Here is a 16169-nt window from a genome sequence, read left to right on the forward strand (position 1 = left end):
CAAATTGATTCAAGATGCACTTCTTGAAGGCTTCAACAATTTGAATGAGTCTTCACCATGTAAAGACTGGGAGGAGGTGGTCAAAATGTATAACATCAATGATGTTGTTTATAAAACAATTTTAATGCTATGCGAGGAATGGATCAGATCTAGTTTGACGCGTGGAACAAAGAAAATGGCTTTTCCAGATGGAGCAATAAAATACATGCAATGGGCAATTCACCTTCAAAAGGAGAAAACTGAGCCTAGAGATTTGCCATGGTCAATCTATGTGGTGAGCCTACAAATGGAAGGCAATCTCTACTTGATGCGCCACTTCAATAATAAAGTGCCTATTGGCTTATGTGTTTTAGATATGACAAAAAACGTTGGAGGCAATTTGAAGTGGAGTGAGGAGACATTTAACAATGCTTTGGATGGGATCTTGGCTATTGCTGGAGGGTCAACAGATCCTGGATTTGTCTTTCTTGCATTTGTGGATTTCACTAACTTCACAAAATTGCAATGTGCCTTTCACGCCATGGGAGATAATCTGAGCTACCATTGTTGTGGTGCATTGCATCACTTTCCATCAGCTCCTTGCAAAGGAGCAATTCAATTCCTAACAGTTATTGCCTTCTTGGGACAAGGCAATGCATTTGAAGACCTGAGAAGAAGATCAGAGGAACATCCCATGCCAATTGATTGTTCTCTTCTTCAAGTAGCAGATAACGATATGTCAGATTTGCAATATTTGGAGGCCAAAAAAAGAGCTTTGGTCAAGCACTACATTCGTACATATTGTTTTGAAGACCGCAAGCTTGTTGATGTTTTTGGTGATGGCTCCTTGGTTGCACAAGAAGGAATACAACAGAAAAAAGAAGTTATCTGCTTAATTGATAGTGTGGAGGAGGCAAAAAGCGTGGAGACCATGCTGCTAGACTTTGTTAAGTCTCATGAAGATATAGAAAAATGGGCTGGACTTCAACAATCCACTTCGCAATCAGGCGACATTGTGCCTGTTACAGAGGAGTGCTCTCCACAAAGAGAAGAAGAACAACAACAACACCATCCTCTGTCAATGGAGGACTTTTTGGAAATGGAGACACGTATGTTTTGAGTTTCTTGTGCATGTTAGTGTTTCTTGTTACTGATTTGATACTCTTAATGTTAGATTTTGCTTTATATAGTATTGATTGAGTTTGTATTTTTTATCTCAAGCATTCAAGGTTTGAATGTAAATAGTAAATTACTTGAGTTTTTGAATGGTGGATCTGTAGACTAAAACTATAACATTTAATACTCACAAAGACTTAATTACTTAAGAGCTTGAACTCAATAAGTTTTGGACCTTTTATCAATACCCCCTTGATATGATACATTAGATCGTAGCATGGTTAAATGGTGATGCTTCATAAATTGAACCTAGCTTAGACAGGTGCTGGAGCCTAAATTTAAACTAACCTTGCTAGAAGGGAGCTTATGTTTGGACTTTGAGAACTAGCATAAGTAATCAATTAGAGCATAGATTAGACATGTGGTGGTGGCCGGCCTTAGAGACCAAAATCTTAATGAGCTTGGAAAGGTATTTAAGTACTGCAATTTACTTAGTTTTAGTACTCATTAAATGCATAGCTTGACAAAAGGTGGACCTTACATGGATCCTAATTTCAAGAGGTGTGGTAGACCTTCAAAACAAGCTCATATAGCTTGGACATGTGGTAGACCTTGCATGAAGACTAGTTTAGACAAGTGTGGTACACCTTGTAACCAACACCCATTTGTTATATTAGCTTGGACAAGTGGTGGACCTTGCTTTTATGTTTCAATGGAGCATATTTTGGACAGGTGGTAGACCTTGTTTCTCTCCATGCTTCAATGGAGAGAAACTTTAGCTTGGACAAGTGGTGGACCTTGTTTTTATGTTTTAAAGGAGCATATTTCGGACAAGTGGTAGACATAGTTTCTCTCCATGGTTCAATGGAACCCACCTTAGACAAGTGAAGTACCTTGAAACCAAACCCCCATAATACAACCTACTAAATAGGTTGGAAAATTGGTGGGATATGAAACCATCCATGATAGAGCATAGTATAGGTGAAAACGTAGTGGTCCTTATATCAATTACCCATGCATAGCTTGGACAAGTGGTGGACCTTGATTCTCTCTATGTTTCAATGGATCCTATCTTGGACTAGAGATATATCTTACTTAGTTCCATGCTTCAATGGATTGTAGCTTGGATAAGGAGTGGAACTTCAAACAAAACTCCACAGCATAGCATATATTAACAATTCATGGGTTTTATAGAGATTGTCTTGCCTATTTTGGAGAGTTGGTACACCTTTATTCTCCATTCTTCAATGGATCTGAGGTTGGACAAGCGGAGCTGGAGAAGTGGTCAACCTTAAAATGAAACCTCCCATGCTACAACCCATCATAGATCGTATATGTAGTGGACCTTGAAACTCTTTTATGTCCCTAGCTTAGAGAAGCATTGCACTCTTGATTATCTCCATACATGAAGGCAAGGTTGGACAAGTGGTGGACCTTCAAACCAGAATCTCTATGCAATAATAGGCAAGTGGTGGAGCTTGTTTTCTCCATGTTCCAATGGAGCCTAGCTTAGACAAACAATGGAGCTTGCTTCTCTCCATGTTTCAATGGATCCTAGCTTAGAAAAGTGGTGGAGCTTTGCTTCTCTCCATGTTCCAATGGACCATAGCTTAGACAAGTGGTAGACCTTGAAAAACACCCCCGTATACAACATATTATGGGGTTTTCATGTTTCAATGGCTCCTAGCTTGGACAAATGGTAGAGCTTGCTTCTCTTTATGTTTCAATGGATCCAATCTTAGCCAAGTGGTGGACCTTGAAACAAGAATCCCCCCCCCCCATGTACAACGTATTATGGGTTTTGAAAGCACTGGGAGAAAATAATAGCTTTGATAAGTGGTGGACCTTGCTTCTCTCCATGCTTCAATGGAGCCGAGGTTGGACACATGTTGGAGAGAAGATGGTTGCCCATGAAATAAGACCATGCATGCTATAATCAATCATATGTTGTACACATGGTGGACCTTGCAATTGTTTTATATGCCTAACTTGGACAAGTGGAGGACCCTTGATTACCTCCAGATATCAACAACAAGCCAAGTTTGGACAAGTGTAGTACCACCAAACCAGAATCTATATGCTACAATAGAGTATAGGTAGGACACGCGATGAACCTTGATATCAAACCATCCATGCTACTAGAGATGATAGGTTTCACATGTGGTGGAACCTTGTATCAATGTTCTATGTGTAGTTTTTGACTAGTGATAGACCTTGAAACTAATCCCTCTAGGCTACAAGAAAAAAGAGATGGATGAGGAGGCTAGACTACTTTTGTTGCATCAATGCATCCCATGTTACCACATATACTATAGGGTTCTTGGATAAGTGTTGGATCTTGTGTCAATGCTCCATGTCTAGCTTGGACAAGTGGTGGACCTTGGTTCTCTCTATGCTTCAAATGGGCAATAGATTGGAGACACAGTGGCCTTTTTTTTCCAATGATTTTATTTTTTGGAAACCTTGGAGGCACCATGTAAGAGGCACTCTAAGTCTTCCATACAATGGACCTATTGGACTATAAAATAATGATATCTTTCTTTGATATTGTCATTATTTTATGCATAATATTTTCTTCTTTTTGCAGACACAAAGGAGTTAAGTGATATAAAAACTAGATGTATTTCACACTATGATTGGCATGAAGATCCTTTTGGGACACCAACTTTTCCTATTCCCAAAGATGTAATTTTCCATATTAACGGTGTGGATTTTGAAGTGCGACTTTCATGTATTGAAGGAGCTGGTTATGGGCTATTTGTGCATACTACCCTGGAAAGTGGTTTGACTATTCTAAACTATGGAGGGCATAAGTATAGATTTCAAGACTGGAAAAAGATATGCAAAATATTTCCAAGAGCTTATAAATATTCTCTTCTAGAGGATCCAAACATAGAAGAAGAGGAAGATCAATCATACATTATTGGTTGTGTAGAAGAAGGAAACGTGTCGGGCTATATAAATAGTTCTCACAGTACAAATGTCTGTCCCAACGTACGCTATACATTTGATCCAAATTTGCCACCTTGGCATAAATGCACCTCTTCACACATCAAGTCAGAAGAATATGGCCATGTATGCATTGAGACTATTTGTCAAGTTGAAGCAGGAGAAGAGTTGTTTGCTGACTATAACTTTACTTGACATTGTAAAGTATTGTACATGGATGGAAATCTCAAGTACATGCATCATTTTCATTTTTCATGGATGAAATCTCAAGTGAATATAACATTTGATTATTGTTTAGTTTATGCTCAACGAGAATCTAGAGTGCTCTTATGCTTTGTGTGTTGTCTAACATATTTGACTACCTTGGCCATAGAATCTTGATTCTACTCTAGATTTGTGATAAATCTTACCAAAATTTAATCAATGTCTAGGTTGGACAAGTGGTGGGGCTTCAAACATTACTGTCTTAAACAAGTGGAGTTATCTTACTTGAATAAGTGGTGGCCTTTGAATCCAAATCTAAGCCAAATCTCTAATTATTTTCTTGTAGTCTAGGTTGGACATTTGGTGGACCTTGTATCCATGTTTCCTCAACAAGGGTGGCTTTTAGTTTTCACTTTAAGTACTCATCTTTAATAAAGTGTAGGATGGAAAATGTTGAGTTAGTAGATTGTATTTTAGACAAGTGGTGTTTGGTGTACGAATGCTGAAAATGGTTGCAAGGATTCTAACAACGACTTTACCTTAAATAAATTTCTTACTAGGAGTTCTACATATAAATATGGTGAATAAAATTCTAGTGGTTTTGAGATACCATTTGTGTGTGTGTTTTCTTAGATTCACAAACTGGGATGGATAATGCTCCTATGGTTCAGTCAACAACTATAGAATCCATAGATTCTATGGTTTCTAAAGTGCCCAAGATGGATGATATTTCTATACTAGAGTCTAGTGTTGTGCAACTTGAGCAAGCTTCCAATAATGAGAACCAAGAAATCGATGCTTCAAAAATGCAACATACATCAAAAGAGACTGAAAAGTCCACTCACGAGCTATTGCCAATTGGTACTACGTCATGTAGCGTAGATGTTGAGAAATCCATGCTTACAATTATATTGGATTTAAATGGTCTATTGTTGAAACGTTCCCCTCAACCATCCTCACACCACAACTCAGTGCAAATGGATTCAAAAAGATATATTATACTCAGGCCAGGTTGCATCCAATTCTTGAAGACTATTTTACAAAGGTTTAATGTTGCAATTTGGTCGACAGCTACTAGGAATAATGTGTATCAAATCCTTGCAGCACTAAACAACTTAGCTGAGGATACATTGCCTTTCTTTGCAATTTGGTCGCAAGATGTTTGCTACACCGCTCAAACTCAAAAATTGTTTAGACCCGACAATCCAAACGTTGAGGCAATGTTCAAGCCTCTAGCCAAAATTGCCATGGGGTTTGAATGTGATCCACAAAGAACAGTGCTTATTGATGACTCTCCTTACAAGGGATGTATTTCACCAGCAAACAATTGCATTTTTCCACCACAATTTGATGCTGAGAAGATGGTTGACAATATGCTCTTGGAGGAGCTACTGCCATACTTGATTCAGCTTGATGAGAGAAGGGATGTGCGTGATTTAATTGCTTCTAATCGTTATGGACAACCTATAGTGACAAATGATAGTGAATACAAACAAATCATGGAGTATTGGAAGCAGAAAAATGATGTTTGGTCAGCTAAGGTGTTCTTTACAAGAAGAATACCACCTGCAAAAGGTGACAGAGATGAAACTATCATTGAAGATGCAAGTGACACAAGCCACCGCAATGAAATGAGAAGAGCCCAAATACAAGAGATCTTGGCAAAGGAGCGTACACCCATTGAAAGCATGAAGGCGTCACAATTGACCACTTTAGCTAGGCAATTGGGTTGTAACACAAAAGGAGTTTTGAAGGCAACCACAGCAAAGGCTTATATAAATAAGGTGAAAGCTGAGAACAATCTTCTAAGGCTGGATAGAAAGCAACCCTAAGGTACTAGTGACATGTCATATATTCTTGATACACATGCTTGAACACTCATGTGCATGGTATCTAACAAATCTTTCTTTTTATTCCTTCTTGCAGGATCTTACAAAGGATACTACTAGATGGAGCTCAATCAATAGAGATTTTGATATTTTTGCTCAAAATAATGAAGCAGTCACCTACATTTTTTGTTTATCAATTTCTTGAGAGACTTTATTTTAGTTTGTAATCATCAAATGAAATGAAAAGTATCCTTCTTATTAAGATTGTTGATCTTTTTCTTGTTCAAACCTTTCAATTGTGATTTATAGTTTTGTTAGCATGAGATTGTGCTTTTTTAGTTTGAAAAAAACTGTCAAAGATCCAAGTCTTTTTGGCTTTACTTAAGTTATTAATTGTGAAAGATCCAAGTCTTTTTGCTTTACTTAAGTTATTGATTGCCTATGTAATAGTCCTTAAAACAATATCGGATGGCTTTCTTGCTCCCATGTCTCACATTGGTCTTTAGGTAAGACAAGTGGTGACCTTGAAAGTATGGTCTCATATCTCGATCAAGTGAAGAGACATGAAGCTTAAATATCACTACTATGTATCTAGTGTTAAACTCCATCGAGACAAAGACTAGATAGCCAAATTGCAGTCGAGTTTAAGTGAAAAATCCATTTGAGCTAAGGTAAAACTTATAGTGCCTCATTTTTCTAGGATTCTACCCCATCAAGGAAGTTAGAATCTAGCACAAACCAATTAAGACTCTTTTGGAGCCTAGATAGGACAATTCGTGGAACTTATGAAACTTATTATTGAGTTAGAGTCTAGTTTAGATAAGCAAAAGATCTTCAAACCAGCACTTGACTTTCTTACTATTCAATATTCAAAGTCCCTTGAGGCTAACAAATTACATACCCACTTGTAACCTAACTAATGAGTAATTATATAGATCTAAGCAAGTATATATAATGAGTCTTCAAACTAATAATCCAAGGGAAGAGAGTAGCAAGGTCCACTACTTGTCCAAGCTCAGCTCTAGACAACATAGAAAGATGCTAGTTCTACTAATTGTCTAATTATAGGCATGGAGAAATGATAGAAGGTTGACCACTTGTCCAACCTATCATCTCTAGTAAGATGGGAGGTTTGGCCTTAAGATTCACCATGTAACCAACCTATACATCATTGTATTATGAAGAGTAAAAAAGCAAAGCTCCACCACTTGTCCAAGCTAGTTCTAAAATCCACATGGAGATAAGCAAGCTCCACCATTTGTCGAATCTCTCTTCCATTAAAACATGAAAAAACTCATCTATGTTGTACAGGGGGACTTTTTTCCAAGGTCCACCACTTGTCCAAGCTAGGATCCCTAGTAGCACGAGTGGTTTGGTCTCAAGATACACCACTTGTACACTCTATGTCATTATATTAAGAAGAACTATGTATTAAGGTCCACCACTTGTCCAACCTATAAGGTTATATCTTAAATGGTATCCTTTCTCACCACTTGAAATGCCCATGATATGTTTTACACGGGGGTTTCATTCCAAGGTCCACCACTTGTCCAAGCTAACTCTATTCAAACATAGAGAGAAGCAAAGGTCCACCACTTGTCCAAGCTAACTCTATTCAAACATAGAGAGAAGCAAAGGTTCACCACTTGTCAAAGCTAGGCTCCGTTGAAGTATGGAGAGAAGTAACCTCCATCATTTTTCCAAGATAGGTGCCATTCAAACATGGAAAGAATCAAGATCTACCATGTCTCCGAGATTCTAGGCTCCATTGAAACACCCTAAAACCATGATATTTTGTACATGGGGTGTTTACATTCAAGGTCTACCACTTCTCTAACGTATTATACCTAGTAGCATGAGTGATTTGGTCTTAAGATTCACCACTTATCCACTCTATGTCATTATATTAAGAATAACTGGGTGTTAAGGTCCACCACTTGTCCAACCTATAAGGGTATATCTTAAATGGTATCCTTCACCACTTGTCAAGGTCCATCACCACTTTTCCAACCTATAAGGTTATATCTTGAATGATATTTTTCCTCATCACTTGTAATGTCCATGCTATGTTTTACAAAGGGGTTTTGTTCCAAGACCCACCACTTGTCCAAGCTAACTCCATTAAAACATAGAGAGAAGCAAAGGTCCACCACTTGTCCAAGATAGGCTCCATTGAAACATGGAGAGAAGGATGATCCACCATTTCTCCAAGATAGGTTCCATTGAAACATTGAGAGAAGCAATCTCCACCATGTCTCCAAGCTAGGCTCCATTGAAATACCCTAAACCCATAATTTTGTACATGAGGGGTTTACATTCAAGGTCCACCACTTGTCCAACCTATTATCCCTAGTAGCAAGAGTGGTTTGGTCTCAAGATTCACCACTTGTACACTCTATGTCATTATATTAAGAAGAAATATGTGTTAAAGTCCACCACTTGTCCAGCCTATAAGGTTATATTTTAAATAGTATCCTTTCTCACCACTTGAAATGCCCATGATATGTTTTACATGGGGGTTTCATTCCAAGGTCCACCACTTGTCCAAGCTAACTCTATTAAAACATATAGAGAAAGAAAGGTCCACCACTTGTCCAAGCTAGGCTCATTGAAACATGGAGAGAAGGAACCTCCACTGTTTCTCCTAGATAGGCTCCATTGAAACATGGAGAGAAATAAGCTCCACCATGTCTCCAAGTTGCTAGGCTCCATTGAAATACCCAATACCCATAATTTTTTGTACATGGGGGGTTTACATTCAAGGTTCACCACTTGTCCAACCTATTATCCCTAGTAGGTTTGGTCTCATGATTCACCACTTGTCCACTCTATGTCATTATATTAAGAGGAATTAGGTGTTAAGGTCCACCACTTGTCCAACCTATAATGTTATAGCTTGAATGGTATTTTTTCTCACCACTTGTAATGCCCATGACATGATTTACATGGGGGTTTTGTTCCAAGGTACACCACTTGTCCAAGATAAATCTATTGAAACATAGAGAGAAACAAAGGTCCACCACTTTTCCAAGCTAGGCTGCATTGAAACATGGACCTTAATACCAAATTATTTCTAGTAGCATGAGTGATATTTTGTACATGGGGCGTTTACATTCAAGGTCCACCACTTGTCCAACCTATTTCCCTAGTAGGTTTGGTCCCAATTTCACCACTTATCCACTCTATGTCATTATATTAAGAATAATTGGGTGTTAAGGTCCACCACTTGTCCAACCTATAAGGTTATATATTGAATGGTATTTTTTCTCACCACTTGTAATGCCCATGATATGTTTTACATGGGGTTTTTGTTCCAAGGTCCACCACTTTTCCAAGATAACTCTATTCAAACATAGAGAGAAACAAAGGTCCACCACTTGTCCAAGCTAGGCTCCATTGAAACATGGAGAGAATGATGCTGCACCATTTATCCAAGATAGGCTGCATTGAAACATGGAGAGAAGCAAGCTTTACCATGTTTCCAAGCTAGGCTCCATTGAAACACTCTAGGGGGTTTTATTTCAAGGCCCACCACTTGTTTAACCTATTATCCCTAGTAGCATGAGTGGTTTGGTTTCAAGATTCACCACTTGTACACTCTATGTCATTATATTGTGTTAAGGTCCACCACTTGTCCAACCTATAAGGTTATATCTTAAATGGTATCCTTTCTCGCCACTTGAAATGCCCATGATATGTTTTACATGGGAGTTTCATTCCAAGATCCACCACTTGTCCAAGCTAACCATATTCAAACATAGAGAGAAACAAAGGTCCACGACTTGTCCAAGCTAGGCTCCATTGAAACATGGAGAGAAGGAACCTCCACCATTTCTCCTAGATAGGCTCCATTAAAACATGGAGAGAAGTAAGTTCCACCATGTCTCCAAGATGCTAGGCTCCATTGAAATACGCAAAACCCATGATATTTTGTACATGGGTGATTTACATTCAAGGTCAACCATTTCTCCAACCTATTATCCCTAGTAGGTTTGGTCTCACAATTCACCACTTTTCCACTATATGTCATTATAATAAGAGGAATTGGGTGCTAAGGTCCACCACTTGTCCAGCCTATAAGGTTATACCTTGAATGGTATTTTTTCTCACCACTTGTAATGCCCATGACATGCTTTACATGGGGGTTTTGTTCCAAGGTTCACCACTTGTCCAAGCAAATTCTATTGAAACATAGAGAGAAACAAAGGTCCACCACTTTTCCAAGCTAGGCTCCATTGAAACATGGACCTTAATACCAAATTATTCCTAGTAGCATGAGTAATATTTTGTACATGGGGGGTTTGCATTCAAGGTCCACCACTTGTCCAACGTACTTTTCCTAGTAGGTTTGGTCGCAAGATTCACCACTTGTCCACTCTATGTCATTATATTAATAATAATTGGGTGTTAAGGTCCACCACTTTTCCAACCTATAAGGTTATATATTGAATGGTATTTTTTCTCACCACTTGTAATGTCCATGATATGTTTTACATGGGGATTTTGTTCCAAGGTCCACCACTTGTCCAAGCTAAATCTGTTCAAACATAGAGAGAAACAAACGTGCACCACTTGTCCAAGGTAGGCTCCATTGAAACATGGAGAGAATGATGCTCCACCATTTATCCAAGATAGACTCCATTGAAACATGGAGAGAAGTAAGCTCCACCATGTTTCCAAGATGCTAGAGTCCATTGAAATACCCAAAACCCCTGATACTTTGTACATGGGGGGTTTACATTCAAGGTCCACCACTTGTCCAACCTATTATCCCTAGTAGCATGAGTGGCTTGGTCTCAGGATTCACCACTTGTCCACTCTATATCATTATATTAAGAAAAATTGGGTTTCCATATCTAAATGGATCTTTGCTTGGATAAGTGGTAGACCTTGAGACCTAAATACCCATTCTACACTAGAGCATTGGTTAAGCCTTATACACTTCAAGCATACCTTTAACAACAAGTAGTAGTTATTAGTTGACTTAAGTCTAGTTGAACTCCATGGTATTGAGACTAAGAGAGAGTGTAGCATAAAAAAGAGTCAGGATTTTAATTTGACTTTCTTTCTATTAATGAGTAGATCATAGATGGATTTTGGTATCTAATAAAACCTTAGGGTAGACAATGTAAAACTCATGTCTATTGTTGTGTTTGCATTAAGTGTTCTTGTTCTTTAATTTCAGAACCATTACAGAAAAATGGATTGGCTATATGCTGGCATAAATTGAAGAAAACTATTGAATTACCCATCCAACCTCCTCCAAGACCTTGTCCAAGGAATGAATCACCTCCTTATCACCTACCACTTGCTTTCAAGGACATCAAAAGAGTACTTATCTTGGATCTAGAGGGGTTACTTCTCAAGACAGTTGAAATGAAACATGGAGATTCTATGCCATCTTGGGCTCAACACATGCGACTTGTGGAGGACAAAGATGAAGTTTATCATGTGGTGCGACCAGACGCACAAAGTTTTTTGGATTTTTGTGCTGAATACTTTGAGCTATGGATATGGAGTTGCTATAACTTAACAAGGGTGCAACGCATCACACAAAAGTGTTTTCCTGAGCAGTATACCAAGTTCAAGGTGTTTATGAGTAACAAAAATTGCCAAAATCCAAATATCATGTTAGGATTTACAAGGGTTTATCACAAAAATCTGAGTGATATTTGGAAGATATTTGAGGATTTGGATGCAAACAATACCTTAATTTTTGATGACACTCCATATAGGGTGATGTGGAACATGCCAGGGACATATCTTATATTTCCAAAGATGTGGAGGCAAACTTCCGAGCAACTTCAAAACTTCTTGCAGAGAACCATAATTCCATGGTTGGTAGGATGGTTGTATGCAAGAGATAAGAGAGTCTATACATACAACACAATTGTAAATCAGTATAGTGATTCTGAGACAAATTATGTCCTTGGTGTGTACTTGTCAACACGAAAGCATTGAATAAATATGGCTATAAGATGCTTTTTTTATTCTAGTGTGTATCTTTCAACATTTGTATAATTTGATATAGTCTTTTTTTTTTTTTTAAAGGTGTGTCAATTTTATGAACACTTGAATGGAGTGCACCCTACTCTAAGGGGACTTCAATGTACTATTGGAGTGCATCCTATTGTAAGGGGACTCTGATGTATTGCTAGAGTGCACCCAAATTTTTGGGGACTCATTTTTTATTTGATTGGGGCCTATGTTGGGTCATATAGTAAAAGAAATTCATTTTTTGTCAATTCATATCGAGGTTGCATTTATTTGGAACTATGAAAGAATTGATGTTTGATGTCAAAATAAAACTTGTAAGTGTGGATCAGAGAATTCATGGACTTTAAATATGTGAGAGGGATCTTTTTCTTGGGCACAAATGTTTGCTTCAAGAATTTTGTCATTACATACTTTATGTGAAAGAGTTTTAGAACCTAAAAGACTTTGAAAACAAAACTATGGAATCTAAGTGCATGTATTCTTGAATGGCTTGAAAGTTGATGTATACATGCATGTCGCCTTGATGAAGATTTAGATCTGACAAGATGGAAAGATATAATTCTTGGACGTTACCTTTGTCAATTTGGTAATAACATATTTAACTTTCTTTTAATATGGGTGGAAAATATATTATTATGTGCATTTGGAACCTAATTGCTTGACCTTCAAACCAAGATTCCTATGTTATTTTTTCATATACTTTTTTGTACTGAATTAAGATTGTGGATGCAAGGTCCACCACTTGTTCAAGCTAGATCTAAGAAAGTATATATACTGAGTCTTCAAACTAGTAAACCAAGGGAAGAGAGAAGCAGGGTCCATCACTTGTCCAAGCTCATCTCTAGACAACATAGAGAGATGTTATGTCTACTAATTGTCCAATATAGTCATGGAGAAATGATAGAAGGTTGATCCACTTGTCCAACCTATCATCTCTAGTAAAATGGGAGGTTTGGCCTTAAGATTCACCATGTAACCAACATATACTTCATTGTATTATGAAGAGTAGAAAAGAAAAGCTCCACCACTTGTCTAAGGTAGTTCCAAAATCAACATGGAGAGAAGAAAGCTTCACCATTTGTCCAAGATAGGTTCCATTAAAACATGGAAAACCTCATATATGTTGTACATGGAAGCTTTTTTCCAAGGTCCACCACTTGTCCAAGCTAGGATCCATTAAAACATGGATAGAAACAAGGCTCCACAACTCGTCCAACCTTTATAGCTGCGAAGTGTACCGGTTGTCTAAACTAGGCATGGGAAAATAATAGAAGGTCCACCACTTATCCAATATATTATCTCTAATAGCATGGGAGGTTTGGTCTCAAGATTTAGGAATTGGCTGACCTGTATTTCATTGTATTATGATGAATTTGGTTTTAAAGTCAACTACTTATCCAAGCTATAAGTTTATATCTTGAATGGTATTCCTTCCCATCACTTAGAAAACCAATGATATGTTGTACATGGGAGGGTTTGTTACAAGGTCCACCACTTGTCCAAGCTAGTTTCATTGAAACATGGATGAAGACAAGCTCCACCATTTGTTAAAGCTAGACTCCATTGAAATCTAGAAAATCCATTCTATGTTGTACATGGGGTTTTTGTTTTAAGGTCCAACACTTGTCCAAGCTAAGATCCATTGAAACATGGAGTAGAGAAACACTCCACCACTTGTCCAAGCTAGGCAACATTGATAGTAGTTGGTTTATTTTGAAGATCCACCACGTGTCTAAGCTAACTCTATTGAAACATAGAGAGAAGCAAAGGTCCACCAACTGTTCAAGCTAGGCTCCATTGAAACATGGACAGAAGCAAGCTCCACCATTTCTCCAAGATAGACTCCATTGAAACATGGAGAGAATCAAAGGTCCACCATTTCTCCAAGCCAAGATCTAGTTGTCCAACCTATAAGGTTATATCTTAAATGGTAATCTTTCTAATCACTTGGAATACCCATGATATGTTTTACATGGGGGTTTTGTTCCAAGATCACCACTTGTCCAAGCTAACTCTATTGAAACATAGAGAGAAGCAAAGGTCCACCACTTGTCCAAGCTAGTCTCCATTGAAACAAGGAGAGAAGCAAGCTCCATCATTTCTCCAAGATAGGCTAGCATGGATAAGTGCACCTTGAAACCAACCTTCCTATGAGGCAATAGAGCATATGCTACATATTTTATGTATGCCCCATGCCTCAAATTAAGAAGTTATAGATTAGAAGTGGACCTTGCTTAAATGTCACATGCAATAAATTAAGGAAAAATATCCAAGTGGATTGTATTCCTCAATGGATCCTTGCTTTCACAAGTTGTGAACCTTGAGTCACTTTTACATTAACTTGGACAAGTGGTGGACCTAGAAACCAAGCTCTCCATGTTGAGATAAGTTGTAGGTAGGACAGTAGAACATAGACAACGATAATGGATGCAATATACTCCTCTCCTAATAATCCAATTGATTGAAACCATGATATTTTAGTTGTTTTCATTGTGTATTGTATGTGCATAAAGTGGAATGAGACCTTAAGAAAACTCAAATTTTTGACAAAATCTCTATATTTTATACATGATATATTGAAAGTTGTCCAACCTGGGAATTGGGATTTTCCCACTTTACCTAATATGGTCTTTCTTAGTTCACGTGGTGGAGGAGATAGCTATATGTGGAGTAGTGCACGCACGATGGATGTTCTTCTTAGAGAGGTTTTTAAAGACTCTCAAAGATTTTGTGTGGCTATGGTCTCAACGAGAGGCATGTATGGCCGAAGGGTGGATTGTTCAAGAGGCATTTGTTTACATATAAGAGTATTTGGCACAAGTTGATTCCTTCATGCCTCGCTCTTGTGAGTCGAATGAGGAAAATGCAAGGATGAATTCACATTTGACAAGTATGGAAAGGGGAAACTAATTAACATTGATCATGAAATCTATCTGAGTGGTACCGTAAACTTTTGCATTCTCAATGCAAAGATTATCCACAGTGGGTGGACTTTGTGAACAGTGGCAAAGGCCAGCTTTTTTGTGAAAAGGGAAGCATGGAAACAGCACCATGGAGAAAGGATGGCACATTTGCCTAGACACCTTGCATGTTTCCCAGATCTCATAGGTAGAGTGGATTCATGAGGAGAATTACCGAGGCAATAGCACCGGACAAGACATCACCAACAAGGAATGTGGAGTATGCACAGGCTGCATCCAAAGGTAGACTATCATATACCTAAACCATTTTGTCTCGCTATTTCTTGAAATTATCTTTAATTGTATTTGATAAATTAGTTTATTTTTCAATTTGGTAGTGCCTTTCCTTTAACCTCTATGTGGAGAAAGGGTCGACCACCACTTTTGTACGTGCCCATTGACGAGGTAGTAGACACCAAGGATTGTGCATCATGGAAAACTTTGACATAGGACGGTGATGGAAGCCACAGTACTGCAAACTATTGAAAGGAACTTAAAGGTTAATTTAGACCTTTCATAGCTTCATCTTCGAGTGCAAGTGGCTTTGCAAATATTTCTAGACGCATGAGAATGGCCTCTACATGGTGACTCTAGTTGTAGATCACACGGGAGGTAGACAAATTTGTTTTACCGCACAATTGTTGAGAAGGTGACTGACATGTTCCTTTTTTATTCTTATTTACTTGTAGGTTAGTTATACAATGTTACTCACTTTGGCATCTTTTATAGGTCATCTATTTCCCAGCAATACACCAACAAACTTTGGTTTGTACTTCTCGTAACACCTCGAAGGGATAACCATTTTTTCCATAATGAGTGGAGACTATCTTGGACCATCTTACCCTCCGACTTAGGGATTAATATTGATGGAGGTGCACATGTATGTGTTATTACTCAAGCTTGTGTATCAAAGTTGGGACTCAACATGGTGTAAGAATTTCAGGTTTTTTGCGTAAATCATGCCAACCCAATCAAGGTGAGGTGCTTGGGAGCTATAAAATGACTGGAGGTGGAGTATTTGATTGTTAGTGACTAGTCATTTTTCCACGTTAAGCCCGAGAAGGGATTGCTGCTTTTCCTCTAATCTTGGGAAAGTACCATGGTTTAGGCAACTAAGCTGTACCTGATTGGGGAC

Source organism: Adiantum capillus-veneris, chromosome 24 (assembly GCF_014529385.1).
Source record: "Adiantum capillus-veneris isolate H3 chromosome 24, ASM1452938v2, whole genome shotgun sequence".
Classification (NCBI taxonomy): Eukaryota; Viridiplantae; Streptophyta; class Polypodiopsida; order Polypodiales; family Pteridaceae; genus Adiantum; species Adiantum capillus-veneris.